At 47.7% G+C, this 17,932-nt stretch overlaps 1 protein-coding gene across 14 annotated transcripts in view; it reads right to left on the reverse strand.

Annotated features, from left to right (window-relative positions):
- SRCIN1 (SRC kinase signaling inhibitor 1) overlaps positions 1-17,932 on the reverse strand; it is a 728,586-nt gene that overhangs the window by 651,296 nt on the left and 59,358 nt on the right. The gene's annotated exons all lie outside the window — the stretch shown is intronic.

Here is a 17,932-nt window from a genome sequence, read left to right on the forward strand (position 1 = left end):
TCCCAAACAAAAACAACGCCTGGCGGCAGAAAGGGAAATCTCAGGTATTCTTCCTCCTCAGGGATCTCTCATTGATATCCAGCCAAGACAATGCCGCCCCAGCCGTATCAAAAAAATGAGTCTCTCCGTTCGCAGCAATCCGCAGCTTAGCAGGGTACATCATGGAGTATGGCACTTGCAGGTTGCGCAGTCGTTTTTTGATCTCAATAAATTGCGCTCTTTTACGTTGCACTTCCATGGAGAAATCAGGAAATATTGATATCTTCCTCCCATCAATTGCAAGTTCTTTGATATCTCTGGCTCTGCGCAGGATAGTGTCCCTATCTTTATAGTGCAGTAGTTTAATCAGAATAGGACGTGGGGGTGCTCCCGGCTGTGGGGCACGCGCAGGGACCCTGTGCGCCCTTTCAATGGTGAAGAAAGAAGATAGTATGTCTTTTCCCATGGTGTCTTTAAGCCATTTTTCAAAGAAATTCAGTGGGTCATTGCCCTCCATCCTCTCTGGGACCCCCACCAGTCGCAAATTACTTCTGCGGCAGCGATTTTCCAAATCATCCACCTTGTTGAGCAGTGTGGAGATATTTTGCGTGGCCTTTCCCAGCTCTCGTGACATTGGTGGTAATTTATCCTCTGCTGTACTCACTCTTTCCTCCAACTCCCCCATTCTGACAGTCACCCCTTGCAGCTCACGTTTAATACAGGCCATATCTGAGGTGACAGTTCCCATCTGGCTGCTTAGAGTGGCCAATGTGGTATTGCAAGAGTTAATTGCTGCCAGAATGTCTCTCAGTATGGCCTCAGTTAAAACAGGTGTTGTTTGCTCCACATCTCCCCCTCCTCCCTCTGCCAGCACAGGCCTGTGTGTCTGCATACCTTGTGCTGCTGAACATGCAAGGCCCAGGGTACTCACAGTCTCACTGTCGGGTATGTTTTCTCCCTGCTCCAGGGCCCATTCAGCGCTGCCATCGGGTGCCTCTTTGCAGGTAGGCTCTGTGCCAGGGGCCACTCTGGCAAACCGCTCCAACCTGCTTGCTACTCCCACTGCTCCAACTCGGGATGGTGTGGATGCCGGCGGCGCCATATTGGATTCTTCAGAGGCACGCTCCTGCGCGTCTCTGTCCCTTTTATTGCTGCTGCGGGTCGGCATATCCTGGCTGTGCTCGCTTCCCTGGGTGTTATAAGTTGTGTTGCAGCCCTCCAGGGTCGGTAGTGCCTGTCAGCAAGGCCGGTGTGCAGGATAATTCAGGATCCAGGCAGGAGCTCACCCACGCTGCTTCCTCTCTACATGAGGTCCAGGCCACGCCCCCCTGTGTAGTAGTTCCTAGCTGAGTGTTTCAGCTGCAACTGCTTTGTAGGCATGCCCCTTCAGGTTTAAATAGAGGTGTTTCCTAGCAATCCTTGCTGAAGATATAAACTCATTTGTTCTCTGGCCACCTTGGAGGAAGGTTCTGCTATGAAGGTTTCCTGCTTTCAGGTATTATCCTTTTTGTTATCCCCCCCCTGTTTGGCCTACCTTACCTTGTGTCTTGTGAGTGCAGTGGTGGGGTCTAGTGAACCTCATTTGCCCTTCAGTAGCCAGGGCATCTATAGGATCTTCTCAGGGTCATAGGTTCCTGCTTAGTAATAGTTGCGGAGACTGTATAGGGACTGGTTAGGAGTAGTGATGAGCGAGCATGCTTGTCACTACTCGGTACTCGCACGAGTATCGCTGTACTCGGGCTGCTCGGCGGGGACCGAGTAATCTCGCGATACTCGTGCTGTACTCGTGGTCTTCATTTCTGCATGTTGGCGCTCTTTTGAGAGCCAGCCCTCATGCAGGGATTGGCTGGCAGACCACTGCAATGCCACAGCCCTGTTAGTTGTGGAATTGCAGTGATTGGCCGGCCTGCACAGCGTGACCGAGCCTTTATATCGGCCGGCGCGCTGTGCTCTGCTCACAGCTATTCAGACAGTCAGTGTAGGGAGAGTGTCACTGATTCAGGGAAAGCTTTGCGGCCCTTTATAGCTTTTTCAGTTGCAGGGCTGCAAACAGTGTGACCAAAAGTCCTTCTCAGGACTATTCTAGTTGTATACAGGCAGGCAGGGTATAGCCAGGTCGGAGTACAGTAGCAGAGTCCTTCTCAGGACTACTGTTGCTATATACAGGCAGGGTATAGCCAGGTCTGAATACAGGCTAGTGACCAAAAGAGTCCTTGTCAGGACTATTGTACCAGTATACAGGCAGGCAGGCAGGCAGGGTAGTGGTGACCGTATACCAGCCTTCATCATATCTGGGGCTGGTGTACACAGTGTAAAACAGTCCAGATAGTGTCTGACTTGTCTGTAATTGTCGCTCCCCAAAAAATCCTGTTAGGTTATTATTGCGTCCGTGCTTGGTTTTTAAAACCGCACGTGTGTGCCTGTTGGTGGCAGCGTACAGGTGCACTTGTGTGCAATTTCCACACACTTTGATATAACGCACAAGTAGTGAATATACACGTCAGCAGTGCACAGCATTGCAAAATGCGCAAGGGCATTGGCAAGGAACAAGGAAGTGGACGTGATGGTGGTGCAGGCAGAGGCCGAGGTCGTGGGCAAGATCTAATTTCGCCACAACAAAGGGCCACATCTAGTCGCTCGCACGTCCTGTCCCAAATTCTTGGGGACCGCAGCAGTACACCGCTCTTGAACCAAGACCAGTGTCAACAGGTTGTTAGTTGGATAGCAGATAATGCTTCCAGTCAGATTGGCACCACCACAAACACTCTGTCTTCCACACGGTCAAGTGTCAGTAGCCGTGATACTGCACCGCACATTTCTGAACCTGATCCTCCTTCCTACCACCAGGCTGAGTACACGTCCTCCTCGGACATTAATGATCCCACACTTGGACACTCGGAAGAGCTGTTCACGTTTCCATTCACACATTCTGGCCTCTCGCCAGCTCATATTGAAGTGGGTCATGAGGAGATCGTCTGTACAGATGGCCAAATATTTGAGCAGCCACGTTCTCACGAAGTTGGCAACGTGTCTCAACAAGTGGTGGACGATGATGAGACACAATTGTCAGCAAGTCAGGAGGAGGAGCAGGGTGCGGAAGAGGAAGACGACGTGGTGGATGATCCAGTAACTGACCCAACCTGGCAGGAGGATATGCAGAGCGAGGACAGCAGTGCACAGGGGGAGGGAGGCGTAGCATCACAACAGGCAGTAAGAAGCAGGGTGGTGGCCCCAGGCAGAAGTCAGGCAACCGTTCCCCGGAACAACACGACGACACAAGGTGCCTGTACAAATGTTAGGTCTTCCCGAGTCTGGCAGTTTTTTAAGTTGGATCCAGATGATTCAAAAAAGGCCATTTGCAACACCTGCCGTGCCAGCATCAGCAGGGGTACCAAAACTAGCAGCCTGACCACCACCAGCATGATCAGGCACATGTCAGCCAAGCACCCGACTTTGTGGGAAGTACAACAGAGTCGAGGAGCAGTGCTTGCTGATGTCACTGCTACGTCTTCGCTGGTTGTGCATGCGAGCCAATCCTCTGTCCATGCTGCCTGCGAACAAGCCTCCTCCACTCCTGCACCTGCAGTTGCCTACGCAGAAAGAACACCATCATCAAGCACATCCTTGTCCCAGTGCAGCGTTCAGTTATCCATTCAGCAAACCTTTGAACGCAGGCGCAAATACACTGCCAACACCCCACATGCCACAGTTCTAAATGCTAACATTTCGCGACTGCTTGCGCTGGAAATGTTGCCTTTTAGGCTGGTGGAGACTGAAGCATTCCGTGACCTGATGGCGGCAGCTGTCCCACGTTACTCGGTCCCCAGCCGCCACTATTTCTCCCGGTGTGCCGTCCCCGCGTTGCATAACCACGTGTCACAAAACATCACACGTGCCCTGAACAACGCTGTTTCACCCAAGGTCCACCTAACCACAGACACGTGGACAAGTGCTTGTGGGCAAGGCCGCTACATCTCGTTGACGGCACACTGGGTTAATATTGTGGAAGCTGGGACCCAGTCTGAGCGAGGGACGGAACACGTCCTTCCCACACCAAGGTTTGCAGGCCCTACCTCAGTCAGTGTTTCACCCACACTCTACAGCTCCGGAATGTCATGCTCTTCAGCCTCCTCCTCCTCCTGCGCATCCTCATCCACTGTGCCCTCCACACCAGTCACAAGCTGGAAGCACTGCAGCACTGCCTCGGCGAAGCGGCAACAGGCTGTGCTGAAGCTAATCTGCATAGGTGACAAACCCCACAATGCAGAAGAGCTGTGGACAGCTCTGAAACAGCAGGCAGATCACTGGCTCACACCTCTGAACCTAAAGCCAGGAAAGGTCGTGTGTGACAATGGCCGGAACCTGGTGGCGGCTTTGAGGCGAGGCCAGCTGACACATGTTCCATGCGTGGCCCATGTGCTCAACCTCGTGGTTCAGCGGTTTATAAAGTCATACCCAGAGCTGTCTGATCTACTGGTAAAAGTTCGCCGCCTGTCTGCACATTTTCGAAAGTCACCTACTGCTTCAGCCGGCCTTGCCGGCTTTCAGCGCCGTTTGCATCTTCCGGCTCACAGACTGGTGTGTGATGTCCCCACGCGTTGGAATTCAACTCTGCACATGTTGGTCAGGATATGTGAGCAGAAGAGGGCAGTTGTTGAGTACCTGCATCACCTAAGCCGTCGGGAAATGGGTCAAACTCCACACATAACACCTGAGGAGTGGAGATGGATGTCAGACCTATGTACCATCCTCCAAAACTTTGAGGACTCCACCAAGATGGTGAGTGGTGATGACGCCATTATTAGCGTCACCATACCGCTACTCTGCCTTCTAAAACGGTCTCTGCTGAAAAACAAACATGATGCATTGCAGGCGGAGCGCGATGAGTTGCAGCAAGAAACAGTAGTGGGTGTGGGTGATAACACACAGCCCAGCCTCGTCTCATCACAACGTGCAGTGGAGGACTATGACGAGGAGGAGGATGAAGACATGGAGCAACTCTCCGGCCAAATTGAGGATATGACATGCACACCAGTCATATCCTCGGTTCAGCGTGGCTGGCCAGAGGACAGGGTAGATGAGGAGCAGGAGGAGGAGGAGGAGGAGGACAGCATGTTCAGTCATCTTGTTGGTCAGGCTACTGAAGTCCTGGCTGTTAAGAGTCTGGCGCACATGGCTGACTTTATGGTAAGCTGCCTGTCTCGTGACCCTCGCGTTAAGAACATCTTGGCCGACAATCATTACTGGTTGGTAACACTGTTAGACCCACGCTACAAGGAGAACTTTTTGTCTCTTATTCCCGTGGAGGAGAGGTCAACCAAAATGCAGCAGTTTCGGAAGGCCATACTCACGGAAGTAGGCAAAGCATTCCCCTCACAAAACGCTAGCGGCATAGGTCATGAATCAGTGGACAACCGAGGCGTACAGCCGAGAGAGGCACAAGTCCAATCCGCCAGAGGTAGGGGAACAGTCTTTAAGATGTGGGACAGTTTTCTCAGCCCCTCACGTACCACAGCCCCTGAGGTGCGGGGTAGTGCCACAAGAAATCCTAAGTTTGCCCAGATGCTGAAGGAGTACCTTGCAGATCGAACAACAGTACTCCGACATTCCTCTGTGCCTTACAATTATTGGGTATCCAAGCTGGACACGTGGCATGAATTGGCTCTCTACGCCTTGGAAGTCCTGGCCTGCCCTGCTGCTAGCGTTTTGTCAGAGCGTGTTTTTAGTGCCGCAGGTGGAATCATTACAGATAAACGCACCCGCCTGTCAACTGAAAATGCTGACAGGCTGACTCTGATCAAGATGAACAAGGGTTGGATTGGGCCAGACTTCACCACACCACCAGCAAATGAGAGCGGAATTTAAAGTTTGCCATGTACCTCCACTCACCCATGGGTACACACTTCTGGACTTTGGATAATCGCTGGACTCCTCCTCCTTCTCCTCATGCGCCACCATGATGATGACCGTTACAAATTGCAATACTTAGGCCTTTGTTTCAGGTATACCCCCAGTGGTAAATTTTTTCGCCCATTCTTTGCAGAATGGACATTACAACGACAGGAGACCCGCTCCTTTGCAATGGGAACAATGTTTTGAGGCCCTCATGCACGTCTCTACCCAGGGACAACGTGGAGCCTCCCAATTTTTGGCTGCCCTACCTAAGGGCTATACTATAATACACCCACTTCCTTAAAATGGACACTTAATGTTTTGAGGCCCTCATGCACGTCTCTACCCAGGGACAATGTGGAGCCTCCCAATTTTTGGCTGCCCTGGCAAAGGGCTATACTGAAATAGACCCACTTCCTTACAATGGGCACTTCAGGTTTACAGGCCATCATGCACGTCTCTACCCAGGGACAACGTGGAGCCTCCCAATTTTTGGCTGCCCTGCCTAAGGGCTATACTATAATACACCCACTTCCTTAAAATGGACACTTAATGTTTTGAGGCCCTCATGCACGTCTCTATCCAGGGACAATGTGGAGCCTCCCAATTTTTGGCTGCCCTGGCAAAGGGCTATACTGAAATAGACCCACTTCCTTACAATGGGCACTTCAGGTTTACAGGCCATCATGCACGTCTCTACCCAGGGACAATGTGGAGCCTCCCAATTTTTGGCTGCCCTGGCAAAGGGCTATACTGAAATAGACCCACTTCCTTACAATGGGCACTTCAGGTTTACAGGCCATCATGCACGTCTCTACCCAGGGACAACGTGGAGCCTCCCAATTTTTGGCTGCCCTGCCTAAGGGCTATACTATAATACACCCACTTCCTTAAAATGGACACTTAATGTTTTGAGGCCCTCATGCACGTCTCTACCCAGGACAATGTGGAGCCTCCCAATTTTTGGCTGCCCTGGCAAAGGGCTATACTGAAATAGACCCACTTCCTTACAATGGGCACTTCAGGTTTACAGGCCATCATGCACGTCTCTACCCAGGGACAATGTGGAGCCTCCCAATTTTTGGCTGCCCTGGCAAAGGGCTATACTGAAATAGACCCACTTCCTTACAATGGGCACTTCAGGTTTACAGGCCATCATGCACGTCTCTACCCAGGACAACGTGGAGCCTCCCAATTTTTGGCTGCCCTGCCTAAGGGCTATACTATAATACACCCACTTCCTTAAAATGGACACTTAATGTTTTGAGGCCCTCATGCACGTCTCTACCCAGGGACAATGTGGAGCCTCCCAATTTTTGGCTGCCCTGGCAAAGGGCTATACTGAAATAGACCCACTTCCTTACAATGGGCACTTCAGGTTTAAAGGCCCCTCATGCACGTCTCTACCCAGGGACAACGTGGAGCCTCCCAATTTTTGGCTGCCCTGCCTAAGGGCTATACTACAATAGACCCACTTCCTTCCAATGGGCACTTCAGGTTTACAGGCCCTCATGCACGTCTGTATGCAGGGGCATTGGTGAACCTCACAATTTTGGACTGCCCTGGCAAAGGAAAATACTACAAAGACTCACTTCCTCAAAATGGGCACATTAGACTCAAGAGGCCTTCATGTACGTCTCTTCTCAGGGACATCGGAGTGCCACACAATGTTTTCACGTAAAATCTTTCATGTATTAATCTCAAAAAGTAACATACACCAGCTCTATCTCACTATTGGGTATGTGCCCTTAACATTTCCGCCATGAAAAATCATTTTGGGTCATTTTGGAAGGTTTTCTGGTGAGTCCGTAAAAATGGCGTAAAACGCGGACAAAATTGTTCACAGCTGTGACTTTTCAGTGATAAATGCTTCAAGGGGTCTTCCCCATGCTGTTGCCATGTCATTTGAGCACTCTTCGGAGACTTTTGTGCCATTTTTAGGGTTTCTACATGCTGCCGGTGGTCATTTCACAAAAATACTCGGGTCTCCCATAGGATAACATTGGGCTCGTTGCTCGGCCCGAGTACACGAGTATCTTGGGATGCTCGGCCCGAGCTTCGAGCACCCGAGCTTTTTAGTACTCGCTCATCACTAGTTAGGAGAGTAGGGACAGCTGCAGGTGAGGATAGGAGGTGTCCCACTATCCCCTCTAACTAGTTCCAGGGTCCCCTGTTGTTATTGTGTTCCCGGTGTCCCCTTTGCTGTTTTGTTGTGCGTCAGATGCACGTATGTCTGAACGACTCGCCACTCTTTTTATACCCGGCAAGCATGACATCTAACTTGAAACTTGTGGTCCAAATCTAAAACAGCCTCTTTGGCATCTGTTACACAATATTTATAGTTTTAACAATCTACAATGAAGGATATGTCCTATTGAGTCTTTTGAAGCACCATGGACTCATATAGTTACATCCCTCTGCAAAATTATACTGCTAGTCACAAACATAACATTTAAAGTGTCCCTGTCTTTTACATGGAGTTACACCTGTGCAACCTGAATACAGCAAGGATCACTTGGGCAGGAGCGTAAAAATAGAGTCAGAACCTGGATGCAGAACATCTGATAACAGCAGACAATATATCTGAAATATGCCAGAAAATTTGGATATCTGAACTTCTTTTGAGTAATGTAAATTAAAAATACAAACAGTGCACTCAATCAATTTGATTGGCACATGTTTATTTCAGTGGATGTCAGTGGTCAATTTATTCAAGTCACTTTGTCTTCTTTTTTGTATTATTGTACAGGTATGTTTTTTTGCACCAAATACACTGACGAGCAAAAGGGTAACAATGTTTTAAACTTTTCAATTTCATACTCCATATCTCACTATCTACTACAGCTTTGAGCATGAGACTACCTTCATTTTCTAGACAATCACCTTGACTATCTCATTCATAAATTTGACTTGAAAAGGGCAATATAGTGTTCCAGCAGGACAACGACACGACGCATACATTGAGATTGGCAAATAAATGTTTAATGAAAATGAAGTAGAGGTGCTGGATTGGCCCCCACAGTCCCCAGACCTCAACCCAATTGAACACTTGTAGGTAGAGTTGAAGAAAAAGCTGTATACATACAGTAGTGAGTTGGCCAGTATGCACTAACATTGGGAACATTTAGAAGAGACCTGAGATCAGATTTCAGGCGAGACATGCTTGAGTCTGATAAGAGCAGGCCCACAAGGCTCCAGTCAGTATTGAAAGCCGAAAGTGAATTTACAAAATACTAACAAAATAATAAAAATTAAAATTTAGATCTTTAGGAGCAAAGCAGTAATAATGCAGTGACATGACAAAAATCTGCACAACTAAACATATGCTAAATAGTTGTAAGTCAAATTTATGTATGAGATAGCCAAGATGATTGTCTATAAAATGAAGATAGTCTCACGTTTGAAGCTGTAGTGGATGGTGAGATTTGGAGACTGAAAGTCAAAAGTTCAAAACAATGTTACCCTTTTGCTTGTCAGTGTAGTTCTAAATGTCTCCAGCGTGTCTTGAATTTGGAATCAATTGTGCTCTCTTTTGCTTTTAAACCATTTCTGAGTCTTTTAGCACCAGAAGTTGCAAATCCTTTAATAAGTTGCAAGATTGAAAACTCTTCCAGAACTCTTACTTGGATGGGGGAACTGAGAGATGTGCTAAAAAAGTGACACTCCATCAAAGTCACATTTCATGAATCTGTTTAAAATTTCTGAATAAGCAAAGTTGTGAAAAAATAAAGAAGGCTTAATAAAAACAACTTACAATGTGGAACAAAATGTTTATACAATAAGGATCCTAGTACTAAAGCCACTAAAAAGGAGCAGATTATCACAGAAAACTGGAGAAACAACAATGATGAATCGGTGGTCCTGAGTCCTGTTTCAGACATTAAATGTATGGGTGGTCCAGCAAGTGAGCTCCCACTCTATCAAAGTTTATGCGAAATGCGTAAATGGCCAAATGCTATTCCATAGACACTGAATGGCTCCAGTGGAAAAAGGGCTTCAGAGCCCTATTGTAGTGATTGACAGGTGTGTACCAACAGAGAGACCCTCAGTGTTCATACACGTATCATATCCCCTCTTCTTTGGATAGGTGATGCCTTTTTTTAAGAGTTAACCCATTGGTAAGCTTATTGGTACAGTGGAACCTTGGATTACGAGTATAATTGGTTCCGGGAGTGAGCTCTTAAACCAAGTTACTCTTATATCAAAGCGAATTTTCCCAGAGGAAATAATTGAAATGCAGACAACTCGTTCCACAACCCAAAAATATTTACAATGTTTATACAAACTTATTACAGTAATACAAAATAATGTACTGTATTCATAAACAATTATTACAGTACACTAATACAAAATACTGTACAGTACAGTAAAAAACATAAAACAAATTAAACTGCACTTAGCTTCCAATAGAATTATTGGTGTGCGGGACGTACAATACAAGCAATGTGCTGCACTGGTTAGCCGAAAGAGAGTACAATACTGTATCCACAAATGCAAATTGATAGAAATGCTATATAGTATATACTGTACTGTGCAATGGTATACTATATACAGTACATATGGACAGAAAATGACCTCCAGAGCGGGTCAGAGTGCGTTGAAAGTTTGGAACCAGAAGTGTGCACGGGAGTATTTGCTCTTATTGCAAAGCATTGCTCTTAAACCAAGTTACAAATTTGTAAAAATCTTTGCTTGTCTTGCAAAACGCTCTCAAACTAAGTTACTCTTAAACCAAGGTTCCACTTTATTCTAAAACTGTGCCCTAAAGTGTGTGTGTCATTGAAAAAGGGAGTTTAGATTGTCAGCAAAAACAGGGACACAATGTCATTGATTTACAGCAATGTCCCTTATGAAACGAGAGATAATTGATTTAGTAAAATTCCTGGAAGCTTCTAACTGTGTCGACTCCCTTCTAGAATTCAGATGATATTTAGTATTCAGGGATAATGGAACTTCAACCTGTCACTCCAGGAATGTGAGCCAAGATGCAATTGAAGTGACACATATGTTCATTTCTGTGGCAGTTTTAAAATAATTCTTTTTTTTTTTTTTGCGGCTGCAATATGGAAGCCGGAGACAAAGATTTTTCTTCCATTCTATTTTTAAATCTAAACGAGTCGTTATTGCGTCTGTTTTGAAAGTCAAATGTTCAGTGAAAGCAGCTGATGGTAAAAATATATTAGCTGAGCAGAAAGTATAGCGGTAAATGACTCATTATAACACGTTTGTCTCATCACCAAGAATTTAATTGTACTCATGCACCTGCAGCCGAGCGAAGCCGACAGGTACTAATATGATACATTATAAGAAGTTATTAGAAAATATAGCTAACCTTGGTGCGCTAGTGAAATATTGATTATGCTGGTTTTATACACTGAAAACAATTATATTGTGAGCGGTCAGCGGTAAAAATTATATGCACGGCACAAGCTGTATTCTGACCCTTCTATTCAATATTATGTGTTGGCGAATCGAATGTACATGGCTCAAGTTTACAAAAACCCTACACTATGCCATGGCCAGAGTGTAGACTCTAGAGAGGAGTAAATCAATTAGTCAAGTTTGAGATTTGTACTTTGTGAATTGATTTTCAAATCGTTGGACATCACAAGAAGTCAATTTGCTATCTTTGAAATAAATTGATTTCACCGTATCTAGTAATGGATACAGATTCACCATCAATTTTCAAACTGCAAAACGTGAACTTCTTGAATTGATTTGCTCATCTGTAAACTCTTTTTTTTTTTAAAACTAGCAATATTGTAACTATTTCAATGGTGACTAAATTTCAAGAAGGTCCCATTGGCTCCGACGATAACACATAAATGATGATCAGTTATTCCAGCTTCAGCGTCTCAAAAGAAAGGAAGTTTTAGCCCAGTTTCTTTTCTTACAGAGGTTTTCCACCACTAATGTGTCCCCCTTCCTTTTATCCTAACTCTCTCTAACACTTTCCTAATATACGTCTGCTATCTACTCTGCTCCTGTAAACTGATCTCTAAGAGGTTTGTAAAGACCTTTATTGTTGTTGTAGCATTGATCCTTCTGGCTGCAAACCGGAATTGGACCAACTGAGCAGGGTATGTAACTGGTGGGGGCTGAGAGGCGACTGAAGTGTGATCTGGGCATATGTGCACAAACTGTTGTCCCTCACAGAGAGACAACCCCACCCCCAATACTGACATGCCCTGGTCAATTGGTCCGATTCCGGTCTACAGTCGGAAGGATCAAAGCTACAACAACAATAAAGGTATTTACGAATCTCTTAGGGGTACTTTACACGTTGTGACATCGCTACGATATATCGTCGGGGTCATGGTTGTTGTGACGCACATCTGGCGTCGGTAGCAACATCGCAATGTGTAAATCCTAGAAGCGACGATGAACGAGCGCAAAACAGTCAAAAATCGCTGATCTGTGTCACGTCGTTCATTTCCATAATGTCGCTCCAGCTGCAGATACGATGTTGTTTGTCGTTCCTGCAGCACCACACATCGCTGTGTGTGAAGCCGCAGGAACGACAAACATCACCTTACCTGCGTCCACCGTCAATGCGGAAGGAAGAAGGTGGGCGGGATGTTACGTCCCGCTCATCTCCGCCCCTCCGCTTCTATTGGCCGGCCACTTAGTGACGTTGCGGTAACGTCGCGGTAACGTCACGGTGACGCCGAACGCACCTCCCCCTTGAAGGAGGGATTGGTCAGCGGTCACTGCGACGTCGCCGACCAGATATGTGCGTGTGAAGCTGCCGTAGTGATAATGTTTGCTATGGCAGCGATCACCAGATGTCGCATGTGCGACGGGGGCAGGTACTATCGCGCTCGACATCGCTAGCCGATGCTAGCGATGTCGCAACGTGTAAAGTACCCCTTAGAGGAGCAGACTAGGTAGCAGAAGTATATTAGGAAAGTGTTAGTTAGGGAGAGTTAGGATGAAAGAAAGGGGGTCACAGTAGTAGTGGAAAACCTCTTTAACTATTTTCCTATGTGAAAAGGATATATCAAGAGAATTGTATCTCTATTAACCTCTATTTGTCAGTCGTCCTAAAAGGATGAGATGAGTTAGAAAAGTGGCTGTCATTCTAACTGTCTCCATTGTAATTAATAGTTACTAGAAGGTATGAAATTCTAGGCCTTTTCCACAAAATCAATATTCTTTAATGGGTAGAGACTAGAGAACTATTCATGGTCTACTGCTCTCTGGATTAGGCTGGTTCACATCTCCGGTATTTTGGATTTTGGTACAATGGAAGCGTGACACCATGCGGACACATGCGGTTGTGTGTGAAGCATGTGTCCGCATGGTATCGCGCTTCCATTGTAAATGAATGGAACTGCACTGCATTTGTGCTGGATCCGGCTTCCGGCAAAATACCGGAGATGTGAAACCAGCCTTATTAGGAAGAAGGTGATCCAATTCTTTCGATTGAGTAAATACGGTAAATAAAGTTCTGGTGCAGGTTCCACTTCCAAGATTCTCCAAGGAACCACAGCACCAGGCACTCTTATTTAATGGGGTGCCTATCTCAACACATCTCCCGCAGGAAGGCATTAATTTATGGCATATACTTTTGACATAGTATAGATGCCTTAGGCTAAGTTCACATGTACAGTAATCATCTGATTGAAATTCATCCAGTCAGCAAAAAAAGAATTCATTTCAAATGGGAGAAAAAACAGATGGTTATTTATTGGATCCGTTTTCCATAGATTTCAATGTTAGGAAACAGCTACAATTACAATCTGTGCAACTATATCTGAACAACTTTTTTGACTTGATAAGAGAACTGATAGCTGCTGGATCCGTGTCAAATGGATGCTTACTGGACATGTCAACTTAGTCCGCTTTACACGCTGCGATCTCGTACCCACCCCCATCGGTTGTGCGTCACGGGCAAATCGCTGCCCATGGCGCACAGCCACACAACATCGTTCGGACCCGTCACACTACGTACCTGCCTATCGACGTCGCTGTGACCGGCGAACTGCCTCCTTTCTAAGGGGGCGGTTCATTCGGCGTCACAGCGACGTCACTAAGCGGGCGCCCAATAGAAGCGGAGGGGCGGAGATGAGCGGCTGGAAAATCCCGCCCACATCCTTCCTTCCTCATTGCCGGTGGCCGCAGGTAAGGAGAGGTTCCTCGTTCCTGCGGTGTCACACATAGCGATGTGTGCTGCCGCAGGAACGAGAAACAACATCGTACCTGCAGCAGCAACGATAATTGGGAATAGGGGAGCATGTCAACAATTAAAGATTTTGCACGATTTTGCGACCTTTTTCAATCGCTTGTAGGTGTCACACGGAACGACATCGCTAAAGAGGCCGGATGTGCGTCATGAATTCCATGACCCCAACGACATCGCATTAGCGATGTTGCAGCGTGTAAAGCACCGTTTACTCTTAAAGGTGAACACCCCTTTACATTTTAGTGTACCAGTTTTTCCTGCATCGTTCCTTTAAGTAGATCCAAATTGCAACCATTTTCAGAACTTCGTATCTTCCAATGCAAGTTTTACACCTGCCATACTTAATTCATCTTGTCCATGATGTTCACATTTGTGCATAATAGGCAGTAAATGCTACTGAAATTAGCAAGCCCAGAGTCAATCTTAGGGACTATAAGTCTCTGCTGAATATCTAATTTTCTTCTAAACGTCCCTGGTGTGGAATAGAGAAAGCGCATTTATAGCACATGATGTGAGAGCGTTCCTCATTAGGTTTTATAGGAAAGGAATTTTGGCTACTATAAACAGATTGTGTAATATAGGCCTGCAGGTGGAGTCTAAAATCAGTAGTCTGAGCTCAGTGGTTGACATACCATTGGTGCAACCTGCAAAGCAGCTCCTGCGGCAGACACATAAGGCCACGTTGTGTATTTGGTGAGTTTTTTACCTCAGCATTTACAAGCCAAATCCAGGCGTGGGTAAAAAATCCAGAAGTGGTGACATGTTTCTCTTATACTTTCCCCTCCTGGTTTTAGCTTCCAATACTGAGGTAAAAACCTCATCAAATACTCAATGTGTGTATGTAACGGTGGGCAGGGGGCGCCTCCTCAGCAGCAGTCGTGGTCATGTGCCCGGAGGGCACCAAGCGCACCCTGGCCGCGACCATCACAGAAAACACGGGAGCACATGGAGTAAGCAGTAAGAGGAATATGGGGAGCACAGTGGTCCTCTCCTGATCACCGGCATCGTCCTTAGCAACAAGGAATCGTCCAAGATAACCAGGCAACTTAAATAGGTTTTCTTTATTAAAGTCCATCTTACAGCCGTACATTAGTGTCGCGGGCGGGGAGGACGCCGCTGCCGCGTTCGCTAACGCTCCGGTCCGGCGCTGCTGCGACTGCTGCTCGAGCGGTGGGCCGGATCCGGGGACTCGAGCGGCGCTCCTCGCCCGTGAGTGAAAAGGGTGGTTGGTTTGGGTTGTGGTGATAATGGGCACCACCGCTGCTGGTGACGGGGATCCCGGGAGCAATGGTAGGGAGCAGCTGGGATGTTGTTTTCCCCCTCCGTGGGTAGGGGTCGGTGGTCCCGGGGCCCGGTGGTGTGACGGGGAGGCAGGGTTGGTGAGGTGCAGGGTTGCAGGGACAGCGCGGCGCGGTGCCGGATGGCAGGGGTGTACTCACTCAGTAAGAGATGCACAAAGTCCTCGGTAAACCAAACGGCTGGATGGACGGGTCCCGCAGCCGGCTGCAGTGTATCTCCCCGGACAGGTGATGGCGGCTGTCTTTCCCTGCACCTTTGTGTACTTGTTTGACTACGATGGATCCCCAACGGTAGTCCGCTCCCCAGTGTAGGGATGCCGGAGGAGCCCGTTTGCCCGCAGGCGCTGGCCCTTGGGTCTCTAGCCTTAGGCGGTAGCTGTATACCCTCACGGTGTGGGCGGTTGCCTTCTAACGGGTCTTTGGCTGTTAGGAAACCCCTGGGGTTCCTGTCACACTCGGATTTGACTGTTGACGGTGACTCCAAGCCTAGCTGGGGTCCGATGGCCCTGCCTGTGTGTGCTGGCTTACCTTCGCTCCTCGGTCGGTACCGGCGGGCCAACGCCCGACCCCGGTCCTATGGTTCCGCGTTGATTCACCAGTCCTGCAGACGGCCACCACCGTCTGCCAACCTTGTTGTCAGTGCCTGGGCCCCAAACCCAGACACTCTCTACTTTACTCCTCTCACTTCAACCTCCTGGACTAAACACTGTCACTTTTCCCGCCTCCAGGCCTGTGAACTCCTCGGTGGGCGGGGCCAACCGCTTGGCTCCGCCCCACCTGGTGTGGACATCAGACCCTGGAGGGAGGCAACAAGGGTTTTGCGTTTGGCTAATGTTACTGTCTAATTGGGGTGGGGGTGTATGTATGTTACCTGTGACGACCTGGCTAGTCCAGGGCGCCACATTAGCTCCATCCTTCTGTCTTTCTCACCTCTGGTAGGTATGTATTGTTATAAGTTTTGACACCGGTCACCATGTCTTCACACAGGTAGTTCAGGGCCACCGATGAAATGAACTACTGGATACAGTGCCCTCGGACACTACTCCACACCACAGTCCCAGAAAGGTGCCCGAAGGCTTACCCCTATGTGCCGCACTGCTCCCCAGCAAGCCACAATCTTTCCTCAGACTTTCTCAGGCCTCCAGCTACAGGAACCTGTGCCAGCCTCAGGACTCAGTAGTGTGGTCCAAATTGTGCCTCTCTTGGCAGCTCCCTCTCTCCTGTGTCTCCTTCTTTACTCCATCATCAGAGATGTCCCACTTTCCTTCATTCTGGTTTCTTTCTCGTCCCCTCGCTCCTGCTCTGTCTTGTGTCCCAAACTTAACTAACTTCAACTGTCTCTATCTGCACACCACTGTAACGTTTTCTCCACTTTTCTTGTTACAAGTTCCACATAGCCAGCGACTTTGCTGCTCCACAGGCCTGAGGCCTGACTCTGACCCAGACTGAGCCCTAACTCCAAAGGCCTGAGGCCTGACTCTGACCCAGGCTGGGCCCTAACTCCAAAGGCCTGAGGCCTGACTCTGACTCAGGCTGGGTCCTAACTCCACAGGCCTAAGGCCTGACTCTGACCCAGGCTGGGTCCTAACTCCACAGGCCTGAGGCCTGACTCTGACCCAGGCTGGGTCCTAAATCCACAGGCCTAAGGCCTGACTCTGACCCAGGCTGGGTCATTACTCCACAGGCCTGAGGCCTTACTCTGACCCAGGCTGGGCCCTAAATCCACAGGCCTGAGGCCTGACTCTGACCCAGGCTGGGTCCTAACTGCCGTTTCCACAGAAACAGTCTCTCTACCTATGCACTAACTTCTCCCCTATTGGCTAATTTCAAAATCCCAACTGTCTGTTACCAGGCAGATTTAGCCTTCAACTGCATACCTATGCCTGTTCCTAGTATCAGTGCTACTCTTGGGTGACATCTACTGGTGGCCCCACAAAACTACATATTTTCTTAACAATACATTAATAACTCCATACAAAACATTCAATAAATGCTTCACAACTATGTGATGTCTTCAGGGGGTGCATCCTCTATCTCTCTCTCTGGGGTTGCATCCACCCTCTTACATGCACATGGGCTAAGGCTAGGTTGCCTCAATGAGTATTTGGTGAGATTTTTTTTACCTCAGTATTTGTAGCCAAAACCTGGAGTGGGCAAAAATACAGAAGTAGTGACATGATCTATTATACTTTTCCTCTCATTGTCCCACTCCTGGTTTTGGTTTACAAATACTGAGGTAAAAAACTCACCAAATACTTGTGTACGTGGCTAGAGTTGAGCGAGAACCTAACTATCTGTACTTGCTATACTCATAACGAGTACTGTCTCATACTTGCGTATTTGTTCCGAATAGCATGTGCAATGCAAGTCAATGGGGAAAAACTTGCAAAGTAACGAGTAACCCGAATACTGTACTATTCGTGCGAGCAGCGAATAGTGCAGAATTTGGGTTACTCGTTAATTTTTGAGTTTTTCCCTATTGACTTGCATTGCACATGCTATTTGGAACAAATACGCAAGTATGAGACAGTACTCGCTATGAGTATAGCGAGTACAGATAGTTAGGTTCTCGCTCAAC

This window comes from Anomaloglossus baeobatrachus, chromosome 5 (genome assembly GCF_048569485.1).
Source record: "Anomaloglossus baeobatrachus isolate aAnoBae1 chromosome 5, aAnoBae1.hap1, whole genome shotgun sequence".
NCBI lineage: Eukaryota > Metazoa > Chordata > Amphibia > Anura > Aromobatidae > Anomaloglossus > Anomaloglossus baeobatrachus.